General features: G+C 44.8%; 1 pseudogene; it reads right to left on the reverse strand.

The window, feature by feature from the left end:
* Window positions 1-559: 559 nt before the first annotated feature.
* On the reverse strand, window positions 560-10,497 carry LOC134620393 (murinoglobulin-2-like; annotated as a pseudogene).
* Window positions 10,498-22,242: the final 11,745 nt, after the last annotated feature.

Consider the following 22,242-nt stretch of genomic DNA (forward strand, 5'->3'; position numbering starts at 1 on the left):
AGGTCTTTCATGTTGTTCTGGGCTCTTTGTGAGCTCCTGGATGTCGATGTGCTCTTGGAGTCATGTTGGTGCCACTGGCTCCAGGGAAGGTTCCCACTGTTCCACACTTTCAGCATTTGTGTCTAATGGCTCTCACCGTGGTTCAACAGAGTCCCAAAGCCTTAGAAATGGCTTTGAACCCTGTCCAGACTGACAGCTGTGACTCTGTCAGCTGGTTGTGTAGATGGTGGCATTATGTGTTGCTGTTTGACATCTTTCAGCCTGTTCACTTTCTCACACGGGTTCTGTAGAAGTTGATGAGTCTGTTGATCCAACAGGTCTTCTAGTAATCAGGCTGAGTGTGTTTGTCAAACTCAGCTTTAGAAACAAATGTGCTTCATCACAGTTCATCCATGATTGAAGCAGAGGGGCAGTTATTTTTGCACACAGCTCAGGTAGGTTGGGATCACCTTTGTGCCTTAATCAATGACATCATCATTTATTTACTTGTGTTATCTTTGTCTAACAGGAACATTTGTGTGATAACAACAGTCAGAAATGACTGAGTGAAAAGACTTTTTCACACCACTGTGTGTGATCGTTGCCCCTGGGAGAGTTCACTTATCTGCAATGAGAGGTGTGATCAACACGAGTGCACGAGTGTCACATGACTCACAGCTGTGCATGCAGTGGCAAAAGGCTGAGTGTGTGCCATCAGTCTGTACTCAGTCCTCACTCTGAGCCTCACATCTTCCTGCTGCTTCATGAGAGCAGAGCTGAACTTCCTGCTGTGGGAGAGACGAGGAGGATCCTGGTGCAAGAAGCACAAATGATGCAGTTTGTTTCCTGTTTACACTCAAAGTGACTAAAACCAGATTTATGAAAGTGTCATTTCTGTGTGCCCCACTGATGGAAACATCAGCTTGTATGAACTGTTCAGTCTGATGGATCCTCTGAAGTGTGTCAGTGAGCTGTTGGAGTAAAGCTTAGTTAGACTTGGACCTGGTTGGTAGTCGTCATAGATCTGGACCACGGCTGGCTTCAGGTCGTCCACTGGGAGCTCCTGGATGATCTCTGTGGTTGATGGTGTGTCCTTTGATAACTGGACGAGACAGAAACAATCGCAGACACAGTTTGTACCAAAGATCATCATCTGGTGTCCCCACTGTGGACTTCTCTGACCTCCTCTAAGGACACCAGAACAGGATCTTCCTTTGGCTCAACACGACTCACCAGGAGGCCACGTTTGAGCTGTGAGGAGATGACATCATCACAGTGATCACATGACGTGTTGGTAGAGTCTGTCTAATGACTCACACTGTGGGGAACATCCAGGACCACCATGTTTGTAGTTTTCTCCTTCCCACTGTAGCTGTGTTTGAACAGTGTGTGCACACATGCTCTTCATCACCCACAGTGACTCCACGCTGGTACAGACTCTCCTCTAACCTGTCACATACTTACAGGGATGTATTTCCACAGTCAGTCTGGCTCTGGCAGATTCACCTGTGGGCTCCACCTCTGTGTGGACTTTCACACTGAGAGTGGGGACATCAGCAGGTGTTGGGATGTTGTAGGTGCACAAATCTGGGAAACAAACAGAACCAATCACAGCTCAGTGCAGCCTGCTGTCACTTTTCTACACCGTGACACTTTTATATTTATATCTCTATATTTATCTCTTTATCTTAATATTTATCATCAATATCTGTGTTTCTCATTTTCTATCAGTGCTTGATGTTTGTTGTGTGTTTGCTGCTCCGACAGCTCAGTTTCTCTCTGGGATGAAGAAAGTTTCTCTGATTCTCATGTAGACACAAAGTGACTTTATTGATTTTTAATTTAGTGTAAACAGAATTGTACTGTGTGCAGTTCTTACTGTCAGCTCTAATGTTGTCTATGAAAACACATTGATTACATGTGAAAATGCTTCTTTAGCGTTTTATAAGTACAAAGAAACAAAGAAAGCCTTTGTTTGACACCAACCAGGACCTGGTCACATGATGCTGTCACTGAGCTGCACTGAAGCACATGCAGCTTCACCTCCAGCCTGTATTTTCCTGACACATCCTGCAGCGCCTCCTCCTGGTGGAGCAGTTTGTTGCCCTGAACAAATGTCAGCTGACTGCTGGGAGCCTGAACTGTCCCTGTGCTCCAACCTTCAGGACTGAACACCAGAGTGGAGCAGAGAGCCTGAAGAGCCTCCACTGTGTCCTACAGGATGGATTCATTTTGACATGAAGTTCAAACTGCCTGTGTCACTTCAACACACTCTCACAAAAGAGTTTCTAACCTTCACTTCCTGGTTAAATAAAGGTTAACTGTTATTTACAGGCTGTTACGTGTAGTTGGTGCACAGAAGGCTGTTCTGTTAAAACAACACATTTTTAGACCAAAGTCAATTTCATCTTGTAAATAAAGAATAAAAACATCCCTGCCTGCTAAAACAAGTCTGCATATCTGAGAGAAAAGCAACAACATGAAAGCTTCAGGATTATTTCTTCTGATTTGGTCCAAGACTGTATATGAACTCAAAGATGAGCTTCATGCTGTTCGGGTGGTGTCGTACCTGAGTGGAGGAGAAGCCTCCGTAATAGTTCTGCTGCCCAGTCAGCCACCTGATAATACCAGAGGCATATCCCAGATCCTCAGCAGTCGGGGAGGCGCTGAGTTTGGCCAACAGCACATAAGAACTGATCTCCACTGACAGGGAGGCTGATGTTTCTGCTGCTGTCTGAGACCAGCAGAGGAAACCTCCTACAAACACAATAACAGTCACAGTGATGCTAATAAAGCTGAATGATGTGCTAAAAGATGACTCACCTTCATGTCAACAAAAGTGCTGCTTACTAGTTACTATTTGTGCACCAGGATGCACCACTTTCAGATAACCTTCTGGTCTCTTTGCATATTTACAATGACTCCACAGGGAAAGTTTTCAGTATTAGACAGAAACTGATTACAATGCTGCCACCAGCCTCTAGGATGGGATTAGAGACGTGCAAAGCAGCCGGTATTTGTATCTGTGTTTGTATTTGTTGAGGGGGGAAAGTATTTGTATTTGTATTCAAGTAAAATTCAAAATAGGTGTAAATGTCCATTATAATACTTATGGATATGCAATATTATTTGATGGTTTTCTATAAATGCAGCAATGAACATGTAACAAAGCCTCATCCATGGTTAAACCAACAACTAATAAAATACCATTGTGAACATTATGAACCCACCACCACCCGTCCTTGTTGGAGGACGCTGAACAGACAGTGAAACTGACTTGCAGGGGCAGAACATGGCTGTGAGGATGAATTGGTGCTGGTGGGGGGGGGGCAGACAGTACCAGGAATACGATGCTTTAAGTGCATGTGATTATGCATAACAGATGTTGACAGATGTTTGATATCTCTGCCTCTGCTGATCTGACTTTTGCACACATTACATATCACTTTGGTTTCATCTGCAGCACTGACTGTAAAATGCTTCCACACAGAACATTTTTTTTGGCTGGTGGAGGACCAAGAGGTGGCTCAGCAGCAGCAACACTCTTTTCTATTTGGTGCCCAAATCCATGTGGGGAGTTTCAGCCAAGTTAATGAGTGACGGGAAGCTATGCTAAGGTTAACTGACCTATAGTCTACATCTTGCTGTCTGCAAAAGACAGAGTAATTTAAATGTACCATGTAACTCCCACAAGTGCATACAATTCGACACAACTACACAATCATTGTGTTAATCTTTTAAACCGAACGTTAACGTTACTCTGTCAACAGCCTGTTGTCTAAATGACCGAGCTAACAGAGCTGAGCGAACATGAGAGACCCGACTGCAGACGTCAATAATGCAGCGTAATGGAATAATCTCCCGATCTTCACTAAAGTTATAAACTGCCTCTGGAACTCAGTTATGGTACAAAAACATATTTTCAACAATAATAGTGATGCAGTTCAGTCTTTTATGGCCCAGCCTCTCTGTTGCTGTGTGCAGCAGCCTGTGACACTCACTCATCCGGTCATGCACTGCAGTCTCATAAGGAAACTCAGCTTTTTGATATAAAGTTTTTCTTGTTCCTGAATACAAATATTTTTAAAAGTATTTGTTCGAAATAAGTATTCGTAAAAAACACATTATTTGTGCCTTTCCGAATACCGTATTCGGGTTCGGCTCCACTCCTAGTTGGGATTATTGTCCTTTGCTGATGCATGTATTGTACAGCCATGAGGAGCCTTAATAATGCAGCTGCATTTTTTATCCACCATAACAGAGGTTAGTGTTCAACTCTGTCACCACTCTGGCCACATGTTGCCACACTTGTACTTCCAGCTCTGAGCTGCTGCTGCTGAACACGTTACTTGTGTAATTATGTCTCCAAGCAGCATCACAGCTTTCAAAGAAGAAAAAAAACATTATTTCCTGATAATGTCTGATGTGCTTGTACAAGATGTGAAAGACTGGTAGTTTGAGGAAATCAGGACACCTTTCAAAAACATATTTTCTTGCACAGAGCAGTGAGCCTTCTTGGTTTCCTTGTAGATTAAAAACAGGATTGGAGTGATGAGGTACGCGGTGCTGCACGGCTGTCTGTGGGATGACCTGTACATCAGAACCACATCAGCCCAGACCCAGACATCTACCAGCACGAGTACAGAGCCTTTATCTCACATGTTTGAGCATTCGTTCACCTTCATCTGTTTGTTCTTATTGACAACTCTTCATCCAGTCCACCTTAAACACAGTGGGTGTGTTGCTGGGAATGGGAGTTACCTCATGGAGCTGTTATTGCAGTAAAACTCGTTTTTGTGTGTGTATTTCAGTCCATATGAATTCATGTACCTCTGTGTGGAGATCCTTGTGTACATATTGAAACCTGTCTGTGTTATCACTCAGCCAGGCTTTTCAATCGGCTGTTTTTGTTTTTAATACGTGACCTTTGCTAAAGTTCATCCAAAGGTGCAAATGATGTGTGACAGGATGTAAAGATGTGTTTGCAGAGTTGTCTGTAGGACAACAGTTTAGTGATCCTGCTCTGTGGCTGACAGGCTCAGTTTATCTCCAGCTCAGCACTAACAGGTGAATATTGCACAGGCTGAGGTGTGATGTTAGAGGGCTGCTCGTGCTGGTTGTGCTGATCCAAGACAGGCTCAGTTGGATAGATCTGAATGCACATCTGTGTCAAAATACTGCAGTAAGTTCACATGTGGTAAATCCACTGCATCGGCACAACCGTCACTACCAGGCGACTAATGTGACACTTGCAGACTGAGTGATGCTGGTGGTTTGTACTGAGTGTGAGACAGAGCTGACCCCTGGCCTCAGGGTGGAGAAATCTGAAAATGTAGCCAAGGTCACATGTAAGAGGACAGTGTTAAGGTTCGTAAATTGAGGGGGACTCCAAAATAATGACCACTGATCCGGCCGGGTAAAGTTAGACGACATTTTAATGAATACACGCAGCGTGGAGCCAACACTGTACAGATTCAGTGTTGAACTGAGTTACAATAGTCAGAACAAAGACTTTATAGGGGTGAAATAGTCCAGCCCCCCTTCTGTTACCAGGCAGATCCAGTAAAGCATACGTCAAATCAAAACCACAATGACTTTTAACATAGTTTAAAAGAAGATTGTCTCGTCTCCATCCAGGTGTCCTCCTGTTGTCCCCGGACGCTCGCTTATCTGTCTGGAACATCAGCACACGTTCTGCACAAACTATCACATACGCACGCACAATTTTGCAGTCGCAAGCAAAACATGATTAACTTTTACCTATATAACTGAGTCTTTCTACGATGTGTGTATGTGGGTGTATGTGTCAGCCTCTGCTTGCACTTTGTTTCACCTCTCAGCTCCCCAGCTAGACCTTGTAACCTTTCCACTAGACAGAAGGCCAGCACGTACACAACTTGAAACTATATATGTAAGTTCTAGACTAAAGGTCACATTCACATGAAGCTACTAAAAGTATAAACAAGACTACTTAGCTATTAAAACTTACCACTTAGCTCAAAAGAGTATATGTAATAAAGGATAATCAAATAACTGAAAAATATGACATGTAAGCAGGTGTTGCGATTCCTTTCAGAGCTCCTGTCATCCCCACCGTGTATTGGCTGATCATTAACGCCTGCCAAGAGTTTCTGACCCTCCTTGACCAAGAGCTACAGCTCCTTTAATAAGCACAAATGCAATCATGTATAAAAGATTAAAATCCTTTTCCTTACGTAGGGGTTTTTCCCCACTCTGCCAATATGTTTGCTCCTGTCACTTACAGTCAAGCTGTTGAAAATTACAATAGTCTGCATGCTCTTTTGGAAGTTGCAAATTATATCCTGACCAGGGCATCTTTCCTGACCTGACATTAGTAAATAACAATCAGCTAATGTTGTTCATGAGACTAAAATCATCTCACTGTGGTAATGTAAATACAATATGGCCAATATTATATGTATTGTCAGATTATTATGACATATATATATTACAGGATATATTACAGCAGTGAGCTTGAACTCTGGGTCAAAGATTCAAGTTGCAGTTATTTATATTTCCTATCACCTTAAATCTTCACTCAAAGACAAGTATCTCTGACAGTGTATATGTAGATGTTTTATATATAAGAGACAAATATTGTTCGTTTAATATGTTGGCATTACTAAATTTGGCTCAATGCTTACATATATGTGTAAAAAGAAAATGTACGAGCTGTGAAAACTGTTTCTGATAAAATGAAGAGTAGACTGATATATTAAATATTCCTTTATTGGGTGAGAAAATCAGACCATGTCATAACTGCTTTAAGTCATACAGAATAGATATCAGAGCCTTAAACAGGCTGACTTCTGCTAAATGGGTCAAACTGGGCAGAAAGTATACAAACACATAACATCCTTATAGAATATGATGTAACACTATAGATCAACTTACCTCAGAATATATAAAGCATATAAACAATTACAGCAATATGATGCAACAAACACAGCAGTACTACTAATCCAAAATACTCAAAGCTTCATAGAACTGAAACAAACATTTATTTTTAGCTCCATTCTGCTGCTGATACATACTTTAGGTTTCTGAATATTAAACTTGTTGCTGCCTTTCATAGTGTGTAACTTGAAGGCCCTGAGTACTTTCTCCCACACTGAAAACACTGGGATGATAACATTATTTGAACATTACCTAATAAGACTGATTCAGGACAGACAATTAGTTATTTTAAACTTTTCTAGCAGTGCTTCACAAACAGGGAACAGTCTGTCTATTCTCTCCATCTGTCAGCTGCTGCTGGCTCTTCCTCCTCCTCTTCCTCACACACTGCTGAGTTTGTCCTGGTGGATCATCAGGGGTGCAAAGCCTCACAGATGATGTGCAGCAGTGGGTCCCTCAGTCTGTCCTCACTCTGGACACTTGCAGTTGTCACACATGGAAATCAAATGTGTGATAAGCTGCAGGATTCAAACACAAGTGTAACTTATAAATACATGTTCATACTTTTATTCCACAATCAGAGAGAAAGAAACAGAGAGAGAGTGCAGGACAGACAGACAGGTGACAGTCTCAGGTGTATACACTGCTACAAAACAGCACAAGAGAAGGAGGATTTAGTGTTTGTGTTATTACGAGTGCTAAACAAGAAGAGTTCCCAGATGGTACAGTGGACACATGTGTGACTCCTGTGATTAAAGCATCTTTCTTTCAGCTTAACGAGTGAACCGTCAGCTCGTTCAAACACACGTTAAAGTCCGTTTGGCTCGACACCACCGAACAGAGGCAGCAATATAACATAGCTAACATTAACAGTGCAGTGAATCCTGCTTGTGCCGTGATATTCAGGACTGCAAACCGAGCAGCACCACTGACTTTCAGCTTGTTGTGTTTGTGGATATATGACTGACTTTAATTATCCATGAAATCATCAGATTCTCTGTAAGATTAAGGTCGACTATATATATATATATATATATATATATGTAGAAGTAAAGGCTTTAAAACCAAGTAAACGCACAAAGTACTAACATCGCTAATGTCACATAACTTTGCCGACATGTGGCCAACAGTAATGTTTTAATGTTCTTCGTTATTAAACATTTGCACATAAATAAGTGACATAATATTCAATACTTACTTTCAACAGTTCACTCTTCGGCCGCTCCCTCCTGCTGTCTGCCGTATTTTGCGGCAAAATTATCCACACCCACCGCCGCGCTATGAATTGTGGGATATATGGGACCACGAAGCGTGCACCGGACCACGCTTGATATTTGGGGAAATCGACGGCGCATTTGGAGTATGCATTTGAAGTTCACTTTGAATTGGGACAGCCGTCGTCGCGTGGCGGTGACGTAATCGCACTCAAAATGCGTACTTCAAGTGTGCAGTCTCTTAATTGGGACACAGCCATTGATTGCTCTGAAATCTCACTGACAGCCAATAGAAATAAAGAAAAGTCCAGACTGACAGTCTCTGTGGGGTTAGGCAGTGAACTGCTCACGCTGCGTTCAAGTGCATCACAAACTATTGGAATTGGATCCAACTTTGTGAAGCAGATTTCTTCTCAGCTGCTGTTTTGAACATTTCTCATTTCTTCGTGAACTATATTGAACTCTGTAAATGAACTGAGAACTATTTCTACATTTGAAACTATGAATTCAGTTTCCCATTCACCTCTGTACGTTAGTGTATAAATGAATGTTAGACTGGTCTCCATGGAAACACTTGGACTGGTCTCAGCTGCCTTCTTTCTGTAGTCATTCCAACAGAGTCCTTTCTCTTCTCCAGCTTCTGTTTGAAATCCTCTCACAGAGCCTGAATCCTGCTTTGTTGTCATGTTTGGGCCTGTGTTAGGCTGCTCTGTGTTCCTCTGCTTTAACACACACCTCACCACAGCAGCTGTGTGGGTCGTCTCTGTAGCAGCCATGTCAGCTTCTGATACCATGAACATCATCACAGCTCCTAACTTCACCTTCATTAGCTTTGACATTCATGTCTTTCTTTTCTCTCTCTGTTTCCACACAAGCTCAAAGTCTCTGCAGCCTGTTTTTATCTGCTATCATCAGATCTTCATCATCCTCATTCACATCCCTCACACACTCTACAGCCTCATCAGCGCTGACTTCATCTTCACTGACCGATGGAGCACAACATGAACCTGTGGAGGCTGAAAAACTGTTCTGTCAAACATAATCCCTGGCTATATGCTTGCAGGGTGGTGGGTCTCAGAGGACAACTTCTAACCCTGTTAAAGGCAACACGTGGAGTGCAACTGGCAGTGTGGCATAGCTGGCTCTGGCCTTGGGACTGTGTGTTTTATTTGATTCATAAAAGGGACAGTGGACTGTTTTATCTTTTATCTCTTGATTACTTTTGTCAATAAATTATCTTTTAGAATTTTATTGACTGTCATCTTTTTGCCCACGACTGAGACGGTTGGTCAGACCTAGAATCTTTCTTTGGGTGTGTTACAGAGTGTGTGTGCTGAAAGCAGCTGCTGTGTGTGTGTGTTTCACTTCTTATTGCACACTAAAACACACACACTCTCTTTCAGCTCAGTTTAGTGTGTGCAGCCAAACATCACGGCAGACTGCCACAGAGTTCAGCTTCCTCATAGTTTCACATAAGCCTTCACATCACTTCCTGTCCTCACAGGAAGCTAAACTCCGTCTCTCACAGCAAAGAACGGAGCGTTTGTCAGAGCCACACATATTCTTAAGGACAAAATCAGTGTTTCACAATAAAAGCCTTGTTAATACAAAACTGCCCAGCAGCTATTAGGAGGGCCTTTAATTTGAAATAGATGGAAAAGGAAGCAGAAAAGGTCAGCCAGCTTCAGCGGTCAGAGGTTAAAGGTCATGTGAATGAAGAAATGCTGTTCATACTTTGGTTATTTTTTCTGTCTGAACTGACAGGAAGTCCTCTGTGAGAAGCAGGAAGTCCTCTGTGAGAAGCAGGAAGTCCCACTTTTGTTTTTTTTTTTGGTGACTTTCAGAAATCTTCCAGCTCTATAAAATAAAGTGATGCTGGAAACATCGCTGTGGCAGATGGAGGGCTCAGCCGCCTCCAACCGAGTAAAGAGGTTCAGGCTCAGCAGCTCTGATGGTTCATTGGAGTTGTTTCCAAGATGGCGCCGCGTATGGATGCCCTGGTGCTTCAGTGCGTTACTTCTGTTTTCTTTTTGTGCTTAACTTGTGTGTCTGGGCACTCATCTGGATATTCTTACACCAGAGAAGAGCTTCTTAACTACAGGACTACAACACCTGTGGATTTACTTCCAATATTTGTCACATCTGCGGCAGATTTACTGCAGACTTTGATCAGGAAAGTGAGACGCCGAAGGAGAGGAAAGCGAGCCGGCGCACTCGTGCGTCTGAGGAGACGCGGACTGCGAACTGCTCTTCCTGGGATCTTCCTTTCCAACGTACGCTCACTCAGGAATAAGATGGACGAGCTGGCCCTGATGAGAAGCATGAACAGAGACTTTGCCTCCTCCTGAGTCTTATGTTTTACGGAGTCGTGGCTCTGTGAGGACATCCCGGACTGCGCGCTCAAGTTGGAGGGTTTTCATCTGCTGCGCGCGGACCGGCAGGCCTCTCTCTCTGGTAAGACCACAGGTGGAGGTGTCTGCTTCTACATTAATAGTGGCTGGTGCACAGATGTAACAGTGATTGCTCAGCACTGCTCTTCCTCTCTGGAATACCTTTTTATTCACTGCAAACCATTTTATTCTCCGCGGGAGTTTGCTTCATTCATCTTGGCCGCTGTTTACATCCCGCCAGATGCGGATGTGCAGGCAGCTCAGTGTGCACTCGCGGAGCAGATACTGCACATGGAGCGGACATTCCCGGACTCTCTCATTATTGCTCTTGGGGACTTTAACAAAGCCAATCTGAGCCAAGAGCTTCCCAAATACAAGCAGTATATTAAATTCCCGACCAGAGAGGAGAGGACATTGGACCACTGTTACAGCACGATCAGCGGGGCCTATCGCGCGGTGCCCCGCGCTTCACTCGGACTTTCTGATCACGTCATGATCCACCTGATCCCCGCGTACAGACAGAGGCTGAAGCTCTCCAAACCTGTCGTGAGGACTAAAAAAGTGTGGAGCAACGAGGCTGTGGAGGAGCTTCGCACGTGTTTGGAGTCTACAGACTGGGACACAATGAAGGCTGCTTCTAACAGCTTGGACGAGTTTACGGACACTGTCACCTCCTATTTCCACTTCTGTGAGGACAGCATTGTGCCATCACGCACCAGGGTGAGTTATAACAATGACAAACCCTGGTTTACTCCTAAACTCAAAAAAGCTGTGGCTGGAAAAGAGAAAGGCGTTCAGAAGCGGAGACAGGGACTGCTACAGAGAGGCCAAGTACAGGTTCACTAAAGAAGTGGACATTGCTAAACATCAGCACTCTGAGAAGATGCAGCAGCAGATCTCAGAGAATGACTCGGCCTCTGTGTGGAAAAGTTTTAGGAATATCACCAACTACAAGCCTAAAACCCCCCACTCCACTGATGACTTGCTCTTGGCCAACACCCTTAACGACTTTTACTGCCGTTTGGACGAGCCATCAAGCAGCCTTCACACCTCCAACGGCCCCAACAATAGAGACACTTTGGACACTCATTCCCCCACCTCTCCCCCCTCCATAGAGCCATCACCCCCATCAAACACTTCACCTACAACTCCCCCCTCCACACCCCACACCAAGGAGGATTTCACACCACCTTCTCCCACTACAACCCTTCATATTCATGAAGCAGATGTGAGGAAGCAGTTTAAGAGTCTGAATGCTCGGAAAGCTCCTGGCCCAGACGGTGTGTCTCCTGCCACCCTCAGACACTGTGCAAACGAGCTGGCCTCAGTGTTTTCTGGCATTTTCAACTCCTCACTGCAGGCATGTCATGTGCCTGCCTGCTTCAAGTCCTCTACCATAGTCCCTGTCCCCAAGAAACCAAGGATCACTGGACTAAATGACTACAGACCTGTGGCTCTGACATCTGTGGTCATGAAGTCATTTGAGCGCCTGGTTCTCTCCTACCTCAAGACCCTCACGGCCCCCCTCCTGGACCCCCTGCAGTTTGCATACAGAGCCAACAGGTCTGTAGACGACGCTATCAACATGGCTCTACACTTCACCCTGCAGCATCTGGACTCCCCAGGAACCTACGCCAGGATCCTGTTTGTGGACTTCAGCTCTGCCTTTAACACCATCCTTCCAGACCATCTCCAAGGCAAGCTTTCCCAGGTGAATGTGCCTGATCCCATCTGCCGGTGGATCACTGACTTCCTGACGGACAGGAAGCAGCATGTGAGGCTGGGAAAGAATGTCTCGGACTCCCGGACCATCAGCACCGGCTCCCCTCAGGGCTGTGTTCTTTCTCCTCTGCTCTTCTCCCTGTACACCAACTGCTGCACCTCCACCCACCAGTCTGTCAAGCTAATCAAGTTTGCAGATGACACCACCGTTGTTGGACTCATCTCGGACGGGGATGAGTCTGCCTACAGGAGGGAGATTGAACGTCTGGTGTCCTGGTGCAGCCACAACAACCTGGTGCTGAATGCCCAGAAGACAGTGGAGATTATTGTGGACTTCAGGAAGCACACAGCCCCACTCCCCCCCATCATCCTGACTGACACCCTCATCACCTCTGTGGACTCATTCCGCTTCCTGGGTACCACCATCACCCAGGACCTGAAGTGGGAGCCCACCATCACCTCCGTCATTAAGAAAGCCCAGCAGAGGATGTACTTCCTGAGGCAGCTGAAGAAATTCAACCTGCCAACACGGACGATGATGCAATTCTACACCGCAATCATCGAGTCCATCCTCACCTCCTCCATCACCGTGTGGTACGCTGGAGCCACTATCAGGGACAAACAGAGACTGCAGCGTGTTGTGCGCTCTGCTGAGAAGGTGATTGGCTGCAAACTCCCATCTCTGCAGGACCTGTACACCTCCAGGACACTGGGGCGTGCAGCTCGGATCACAGCTGACCCTTCTCACCCTGGACACAGTCTGTTTGACCTGCTCCCCTCAGGCAGGAGGCTCCGGTCCATTCGCACCAGAACCTCTCGCCATAAGAACAGTTTCTTCCCCTCTGCTGTTGGACTCATGAACAATAACCATATGACTGTTCCCACCACTAACACATGACCCTACACTGTGTTCACTGCATCATTCCATGTTTGGCACTGATCACCACCTGCACCCATGTATATATCTATCTACTTAGCACTTTTAATTCTTATTTTTACGTCTATTTAAGCGTTATATGACAGTATTTTTGCACTAAGTACCGTAGCAATTTCCTAATGTTGTAAACCTGCTCAACATTTGGCAATAAAACCCCTTCTGATTCTGGAGTCAGCACAGAGTGTGGAGACATCTAGTGGTGGTGGAGAGAAGTGCACTCAAAGCTCTGCTGGTGGATGTAGTCACTGTAAGGTCCCTGATGGAGCTCTGTGATTGGTGGATTGTCCAAACTAAACTCAGTGATAAAGTTTCCTCTGATAAACAATGAAAGGACCGACCAGCTGATCAGCATAGTGACACGAGTACTGGATCCAAATTTGAAGTTTTTTTCTCTGACCAATAAAATCTGACCTGGAATTTGGGGAAAGTCCTGGAAAGTTGTTTTCCTGCATTAAGGATTCTGCTCACTGCCTGGGTGACCTTTGACCTTAAGCTGAAGATTCAGCTCCACATTAATCATTAATAATAACTGACATATGAAAGTGTATCAGGGCCTGATGTGGCCCGCTGGCCGTATGTTGGACACCCCTGCTTTAGCTGCTAAGTCACGGCTGAACGAGCACAAACAGCTCAGACTTGTTTCTCACTACTTTCTGTGGAAAAGAAAGAAAACAAACCCACTCATGATCTTCAGAGTGTCCATTTGATTCTGTGTCACAGTGTGACTGTGGGGATGAAGGAGCTCTCAGGGCCTCCACAGCCTCCTGTTTCTAAAAGCAGCAGCAGCAGCTTCAATGACAGGAGGGGGAATAATTATTCAATTCAATTCAATTCAATTTTATTTATATAGCGCCAATCACAACAAAAGTCGCCTCAAGTTACAAACAACAAAGTCTCTGATTTGATGCTGTTTCATTTTAATGCAGACAGAATATCAACAGCATCACAAAGGCTGCAGATAAAGTGTTTTCATGGCCCTGAGTGAGGAAAGTATTAGATGCTACAACACACACACACACTCCTGATCTCAGCTCATGTGTGGATGAAGCACAGCTGTGCACAGATTCACTTTCTTCTGCTCCACCCTCTCCACCACCACAGGACCAAAGAGCTAAACCACGCCCCCTCACCCCCATCACTGCTAACCTCTTACAATAACACACTTATTGACTCAGGCTGTGGAAACTCTTTGCATGTCACTCCTGCCTGGATTTTGCACTCAGCTCATAATCATCCATAGTTCATATTTTCTAATCTACATCTGTGGGCAGGTCTGGTCTGGAACAGGTGAGTGATCAGCAGGTGTGACCAGCCCACCTACTGACCAATCAGCTGTCATGAGGGTGTGTCAGAGCTGTGTGGGGAGAGCACAGTTGTTCACAGAGTCTTTGTTCCTCTGATGAGCATCAGTGTTGATTATGGAAGCTCAGACACAACTTTACTCTCTGATTCTTCCTCCATCAGCTGCTCTGTGAGCAGTAATATAGGATCCTGTCTCTGACAGACAGATGATGACCTTTGATGACCTTTGTGAACTCTGTTTTTAAGTTGACTCTGAGCGTGAAACAGCATGAAAACTCAAATTTAAACATTTAATGAAACACGATTCTTCCTCACATTCTCCTCGTCTTCATATTGATGCTACGCTCACTAAACATCATTAATGCTTCACACACACCAGCTTTGTCTCAAATGTCCAACATAATAAATCCCTGTGTGATGTGTGATAAGCTTTAACATCACTGTCACTGCTCTGTGCGGAGCTGAACTCTCAGAAGGAGACAAACTAGCGTAAAACTGCGAGTAGAAGAGAAACTGACTGAGACTGAATGAGATCCAAACATCTGGAGCTGATTTTACCTTCATCTGTTTAAACTGTAACACACCTGGATCCCTGTGATTTTATTATTACGGAGCCTCACGTGTGATATGTGAGGAGTCCAGCACACACCTGCTTCCTGCTCTCTGCTGACATCGTGACCCTGAGCAGTCGTGTAACTGTGCAGAAGGTCGAGCAGCTGCTTCCTGCTGCGTCTGAGATTTATTCAGGAGGAAGAGAAGATGTGTTTGTCTCTTCTTCTCTGGAGCCAACCACAGTCCAGCTGCAGCCTGATACGCTGCCTTCAGCTGCAGATACTGAGTGTGTGTGAAGCTGCTGTGTGACTGTGTTTGATGAGCCTGTAGTTTCAGACTGTTGTTAGTGTAACTGTGCTGCTGCCTTAACTCGGCTACATTACAGGACGTGGCCACGATCCTATAGGTCCAATGAAAACTCTGCAACACTAAATGTTTTTAAAGTGTCAGCCTCCTCTAGAGCAGAGCTGTCAAACATAAGGCCCGAGGACCAGAATCGGCCAAAGACTTCAGCCCATTGGACAGCTTTGGAAAATATGAAGCAGGGCATCAGTTTCTGTAACTTTAAATATATGAAATAAGTCTTACAGCGCCCTGCGACAGACTGAAGAGCTGTCCAGGGGAAGCCCACCTCTCCCCCCGTGGTGACTGGGAGAGGCCGTCCTGTCCTGTAGAAACACTGAGACGTGCTGCTGAAGCTGCTCCTTTATATTAACATGTCTCAGGAATCAACAGTGACTTAAACATCTTTGCACTGACACAAAGAGGAGCTTCACTCGTCCGGCCCACTGACCATCAACATGTGTGTAAAATCAGTGTGACGCTGCGCTCTACAGGAAGAGGACGACACTCCACACACAGAATCCAGAAACTAGAAAAGCTGAGGACAGAAACCCGAGAGGGCGCGAGCAGAACCAAGGCGTCACCGACAAAGACGAGAGCACGATCAGATATCTGCTGCACCGAGACACCGAGCCAACAGCTGGATGTGAAGAACATGTGAGAAGATAGCGCGTCCCAGAGGCCGACGAGGGAACAAGATGTTCCCACAGGAGCTGAAACAAACACGTCTTAAACTTTATATCCTGTATATTTAACTTCAGCTGTGCTCTCAGACCGACCGTGGACCCAGCAGAACTGGGCTCAGATCTCTGGGCCACTTACATCACCTTCATGTCCCGGGTCCATGAGAGCTCTTCAACACCACCTGGTAAAGAACTCTATGGGACCAGTGACTGTAGTACAGAACCATCACTGTGTGAGGACACAAACCAGTATGTTTGATGGTGAGGACAGGACCGAGTAAACTATCTAAATACTGCAGATTTAATGAGGCTGTGCTAAACGATGAGGTCACTAAACAGGAAATACAGAAAGATTTAACTGTGTGTCACATGATGATGTCACAGACTCGCTGTCTACCCTGTGGGAGGGGCCTAAAGTAGGCATGAGGGGGGCATTACAGCCATTTCCTCCAGACTGAGAAAACAAAGCTGAAGCAGAGAAACTAGAGACAGAGCAGCAGCAGCCACACAGACAGGAGGCGTCTGCATCAGTGAAGGACTCTTTGACATCCACATCAAAGCAAACACAGACTGGGACAACACACAGGAAGATGATGGAAGAGGTGGGAGGCGGAGCAAGTCTCCAGTTTCACCAATCACAATCCATCAGGACTGTTCATCAAATGAAACGCGTCGTAACGAGACGTCGACACGACCAAACGCTATCACAGACACGTCTCTGCTCGCTGTCAGAAGACGAGGACGATGAAACAGGAAGGATTGAACTCTTCTGTGACATCAACGCCAGCAGACGCTGAAACACGTCCTGACCTTGAAAATCACAGATCCCCACGGGCACGCTCCCATCTGACACATCACATCCTGTAACAGGAGGAGAGCGCCGGGGTCGTGCTCAGGAGACATGAAGTTCAGTTACAGCAAAGACCATAAAGCAGCATGTAAACAAAGTGCACAGGGTTCCTTCATGTTTGCAGGGCGCCATCACTGCGCCTCCACAGCTGGAAGTGTGTGCGAGTGTTCAGTCACCCTGCAGGGATCTGTGATCACTCTCAGAGGAAACCAATCATAATACAGACACTTTTCTTTCTCCCTGCTGGAGGCTGGCTGGAGTTCTTTACTGTCCAACAGCTGAGCTGGACAGAAACAATCACAGGTTTCCCTGACTGAAGGTCACCATGCTCACCTGTGATCAGCGTGGGAGGAGTTTCAGGCCTTCAGACAGACGGCTGCAGGTCAGTGCTGCACCGACGTTGTTGGTCCTGAGTCATGGGGACAGCAAACGACTTGTCAAAGCATCTGCAGGAGAAGAAAGCTGAACTTTATCAAGCAGCAAAAGGACATAAAAGCACTAGATGTCAGAAAAGAGCTGCTCCTCGGCCCCATCATCGTGTGTGAGGTCTGAGGTCTGGTGCTTCTAACAAAGATGCATTTCCTCCAGTATATCCATGAACTCGTGGGGCTGAATGATCACATGTTATCACAGTGATCATGAGGCTCAATGTAAAAAGTTCAAATAGACTGAAACACTGTAGATAAAGGTCAGAGGTCACGTTGATGCCTTCATGTTTGACCACAGAACGGTCAGTCTGTGTAACAGACTCTGTGATCAGTGCTGTGGGTCCAGATCAGAGGACATGTTGGATCTCTGATTCTTTCACGTCCATATTAAACAGCTGCTGCGATGAACTGTGACTGTTAGCAGTAACTCATTAAACATGTCTGCACACTGTGAGAGAGCCGTCCTCTATCAGTGAGGCTGACAAACGCTCACACTGGGAACAGGAAGCAGATTTCTGTCTGACTGTCATGATGGACAAAGGATGAAATCCTCTGTAACACAGTCAGCCTGTTACAGCCCATAATCCAATCCAACTTTATTTATACAGCACTTTAAAAACAACAACGTGACCAAAGTGCTTTCCAATAATAAAACAGAGACAGCAGTTAAAAACCATCCATTAAGCATACAGTGAAATTAATATAAATAAAATAAATACATAAATGAAAAAGAAGATAAATAAATCAGTGTGTAAATTAAATATTAAAACATGAGTAAAATAAACAATAAGATTAACAAAATAAAAGCATTAAGAGTGGCCAACAGCTGACTACAAACTGACTCTGGTACGACTCCTAAAAAGCCTTTGAAAAAAGGTGTTTTTAAAAGTGATTTAAACATTTCAAGTGTTGGGGCCAAACTAACATGGAGGGGCCGTTTGTTCCATAGTTTGGGGGCCACAACAGCGAAAGCTCGGCCCCCTCGGTGTTTCAGTCTCGACATGGGGACAGCAAGGAGTGACTGGTCAGATGATCTGAGAGACCTTTGTGGAGGGTATCGATGTAGAAGGTCTGACAGGTAAGAAGGAGCCATTTAAAACTTTAAAAACAAGCAATAACATTTTAAAATGATTCTAAAATGGAAACCAGTGTAAGGAGGCAAGAACAGGGTAATGTGCTCACGTTTACGTGTCCCTGTCAGCAGGCGAGCAGCAGCTTTCTGGACCATTTGCAACGTGATAGTGAAGCCTGATCAATACCAATATAAAGTCCATTACAATGATCAAGGCGAGTGGTCACAAATGTGTGCAAAACTCTCTCCAAGTCACGAAAAGAAATAAAAGGTTTTACTTTAGAGAGCTGCTCAGCTGAACAAAGCTTTTTCTCACCACTGTATTTACCTGTGTGTCCATTTTAAGAGCTGTGTCACATTTTACTCCAAGGTTGGTGACAATTGGTTTGACACAGGATGTAAGAGGACCCAAGTCAGATGGAGGGACACCAGGTCCACTCGGCCCAAATATAATGACCTCGGTCTTCTTTTCATTAAAGTTTAAAACATTCAGAGCCAGCCATGCTCTGATATCCTTAAGACATTCTAAAATAGGCCTGAGGGGCTCATTGTGTTTCAGGGGGAGATAAATCTGACAATCATCTGCATAAAAATGAAATGAGACTTTATGTTTTTTAATAATATGGCCAAGGGGAAGTAAATAAATACTAAAAAGAAGGGGCCCAAGGATGGATCCTTGAGGTACACCACATGGGAGGAGGGCGGAAGATGAATGAAATTTACCAAGTGAGACAAAAACTTGTGTCAGACAGGTCTGACTTGAACCACTCCGAGGCAGAGCCTCTAATTCCAACATGATGTTCTAGGCAAGAAATCAAAATGTTGTGATCTACTGTATCAAAAGCTGCTGTGAGATCCAAAAGCTCAAGTAAGACAGACTTCCCAGAGTCTGCAGTTAGTAAGATATCATTAAAAACTCTCAAAAGTGCAGACTCTGTGCTGTGAAGTGCTTTAAAACCAGATTGAAATACCTCAAACATGTTTTGACTCTTTAAAAACGTCTGCAGCTGTGGGCACACTACAACATTTTAGAACTAAAAGGAAGCTTTGAAATAGGTCTGAAATTACACAACAAAGAGGCATCCAAGCCAGGGCGTCTCAGCAGAGGCTGGACCACTGCCTGTTTAAAAGTTACAGGTACATCGCCTAAAGTCAGGCTGCTGTTTATAAGCCTTTGAATATAAGGTCCAATAGTGCCCCAAACGTCTTTAAAAAGCGAGGGGGCAGGACATCAGTGGGAGAGCCAGACTTGATTTGGGTGACAATTTTACCAGATACGACAGAGACTCGGGTTCAAAATGGCTAAAAACTGCTAAAGGCGTAAAAATAACAGCAGGGTCATAAGATGGGGTCAAATATGTGCTCTGATAGTTAAAATCTTGTCCACAAAGAAATTTAAAAAAGCTTCTCAAGTTTCAGCAGAAGCTTGTGTGCAGTTGGATTGTTGAGGGTTAAGAACAGAGTTTAAAATACTAAATAAGACACGGGGCTTATGGCTGTGCTTAATAACACCTGCAAAACAGGCGGATATCTGGTTCTTAACAGTTTTCTGATATTTATGCCAGCGATCTCTTAAGATATCATAAGACACTTGTAGCTTGTCTTTTTCCATCTGCGTTCTGCTTTTCTGCAGAATGATGTCGTTCAGGCTCAGACTTCGATTTAGGCCGCCTGACCTTCAGAGGAGCAACAGTGTCCACAATGTTTTCACAAGTAGAGAAAAACTTTGCAGTCAGCTCCTCAGTGTCAGCACAAGCTGAGAGCTCTGAATCAACATTAAAGGCCTTATTAAAGGGGAAAAAACTGGGCGGCACTTGATGGTTTAAACATGCGAGAAGCAGTAGGAGGACACAAGTAGTGATGTTACAGGGAAGAGAAGTTTCAAACAATACAGGCTCAGAAAAGACGACATCATAAATTTGAAGATTATAAACAGGCAAACCATGAGACAAAACCAGAGTGTGTCCATGTTTATGAGTGGGACCAGTGACAGACTGCAACACATTAAAAGCATCAAGTAGGTTTAAAAAGTCCTTTGCCAGTGGTTTAGTAGGACAACACACATGAATACTCACATCACCAGGATTAAACTTTGTCCTACTTTGTCATTATTTCAGCCAAGAACTCAGAGAAGTCATGAACAAAGTTGCTGTTATATTTAGGTGGACGGTAGATCAGCGCACAGAGAACAGGATGACCCAGCTCAAACATATTCAGGTCCAAACTGGAGACAGTGACAGGTGACAGTTGGCGACAGTGAAAAGTATTTGTGTAAACTGTGGCCACTCCTCCACCTCGGCCCGTCGTCCTCAGTGAGTTAAAATACCAACAGTTTGGTGATAGTTCTGAGAAAGCGCTTAACTCACCGTCACTTAGCCAGGTTTCTGTCACACAGACGAAATCCTTCAATATGAGCGTTTTATCTGCTAACGACCGAGCGTTAACAAGGGCCATCCTGGTCCATCAGACTGGTGACAGCCATCCAGGAACCGGTTTCAGTGGCCGCAGATTCCGCGGATTCACCGCAGCGAGGACGAGGTGAGAGAAGGCGGGGACGCTGGATCAGCCGAGCCGACCACAGGTACCAGCCAGGTGCCGATAGGTTCCAGGAAGCGACGTGAGATGAAACGCCGGTGCAAAGGTCGGATTTCCGCCAGAGTGCATTGGAAACTGTTCTGTCTCTGCCAGATGAAAGAGTTAAATATGATTTCAGTGTCACTAACAGCCCGCTGCGTTTAAAGCGCTTCTTCTTATGAGATGGGGTCGGGCTGTAATCCAGGTGATGCGGGACTCCAGATAGTAGCGCAGGTGGAAAAAGTTCATCAGCGCTAGTCCGAATATTTAACAGAGTTTCACGATCGTAGGTCAGTAGAGAGTCAGCGTGGTTCAATAAAAGTGATAAAAACAATAAAAACACGCAGAGCAAAAGTGGATCCGATAGCCGTGGACGGCGAGCCACGCACACCGGCGCCATCTTACACCATCTTATAATAACAATGAACACTTATTAAAATATGAAAGGATCACGTTAGATAAAACTGTTTTTAATAAAATATGTAAACAGATCCAACAACATTCACACAATTAAGATCCAAATCATTAGTTCCAGCTGACATGGACTGGAGTGAGGACACCAGTGACTGAAAGAACCAGTGTTCCCATCACAGACTCATCATCATGTGTTATGTTAGTGTCTCATTCAGCACAGACACATTATTTCTGTTAGGTCCTGTCAGCTGTCAGCACTCTGTACAAGCACGACTGTGAACAACACAGACTTCTTTTAAATGTGTCACATAAACATTCAGTGTGGATTTGATCCAGATGTTTCTGCGTATGGAAGTTACTCAGGCATCAAATAGATTTGAAGTCTTTGTGATCCTGAGCTGACTTCAAACAAGGAGCTTCTCAGACTAACAGCACGAGCACAAAGCTGAAAGGATGAGAAACAAAAGTTTGATTTTAATGCTTCACAGAAAATCTATTTGAATACGCTGGAGACTCATTTAGGTCACTGCTGTTATCTTTCACTCAGTGCAGCGTCTCTGAAATGTCTTTGTATTATAGTGAAGTTTGAGCTTTGCAGGATAAAAAGAAGAAGAAATCAAAGATGTGCACACAGCAGGTAGTTGTACAGAGGACGTCAGCTGATGGAGCAGAGGGAGGCAGACTGTGGATGAATGAGGAGGTGAAGGCCTGCAGGCGGGTGGAGACAGAGGAGGTGATGGTCACTAATGACTTCAGAGCAGCTTTCACCTTATTAACATAGTTGTTTGGTCACGTTGTGTTTTAATGAGACACGTACAGTTTGTGGAGTGGACCCGGGGCTTTGTGTGTTTGTGATCAGTCTTGG

The sequence above is a fragment of the Pelmatolapia mariae genome, linkage group LG3_W (genome assembly GCF_036321145.2).
Source record: "Pelmatolapia mariae isolate MD_Pm_ZW linkage group LG3_W, Pm_UMD_F_2, whole genome shotgun sequence".
Taxonomy (NCBI): Eukaryota; Metazoa; Chordata; class Actinopteri; order Cichliformes; family Cichlidae; genus Pelmatolapia; species Pelmatolapia mariae.